This window comes from Fukomys damarensis, unplaced genomic scaffold, assembly GCF_012274545.1.
Source record: "Fukomys damarensis isolate Sample0158 unplaced genomic scaffold, DMR_v1.0_HiC HiC_scaffold_27, whole genome shotgun sequence".
Classification (NCBI taxonomy): domain Eukaryota; kingdom Metazoa; phylum Chordata; class Mammalia; order Rodentia; family Bathyergidae; genus Fukomys; species Fukomys damarensis.
In genome coordinates, this window is record NW_022900939.1 from 19,670,279 (window position 1) to 19,670,899 (window position 621).

Consider the following 621-nt stretch of genomic DNA (forward strand, 5'->3'; position numbering starts at 1 on the left):
GAGCCTGAGAGACCTGCGACCCACGAAGTCCCTCCCCTCTGGTCTTCACTGGGGAGCAGCGCCTGGGACGGTCCTCCTCACCGGGGATGGAGGGGCCCTGACACCTCTCCTCGCGCGCCCCTTGGTCCCAGGGAAGCCCCCGCGGTAGCCGCACTTGGGTTCCCCGCCCCGCTCAGGATACTCACGGGCTGCAGGGGCTTCCTTGGGGGGCAGTCCCTCTAGGCCAATGTCGCCCTCCAGCATGGTGCGCGTCTCTCCCCGGCTCCGGTGCGCGCTCGACGCGCGGGGTCCAAGACAGGGGACGCCGAAGTCACACCTGAAGTGTTCGGCCGCGGAGGGCCCGGGTCCGAGACCAACTCGAAGGGACCAGTCCCCCACCTCTCCCCAGAGGTAGGACGCACCTTGGGGGGCAGTCCCTCTAGGCCAATGTCGCCCTCCAGCATGGTGCGCGTCTCTCCCCGGCTCCGGTGCGCGCTCGACGCGCGGGGTCCAAGACAGGGGACGCCGAAGTCACACCTGAAGTGTTCGGCCGCGGAGGGCCCGGGTCCGAGACCAACTCGAAGGGACCAGTCCCCCACCTCTCCCCAGAGGTAGGACGCACAGCCGCGCGCGCCGGAGCCA

The 621-nt window shown here is 70.2% G+C and overlaps 1 long non-coding RNA gene across 1 annotated transcript in view; it reads right to left on the bottom strand.

The window, feature by feature from the left end:
- The window catches only part of LOC117283520, a 1,073-nt gene extending 452 nt beyond the window's left edge, over positions 1–621 (bottom strand). The window contains exons 1-2 of the long non-coding RNA XR_004514542.1: positions 602–621; positions 186–401 (exon numbers count right to left, since the gene is read on the bottom strand). This is a non-coding gene — a long non-coding RNA (uncharacterized LOC117283520). The remainder of the gene's footprint in view (positions 1–185; positions 402–601) is intronic.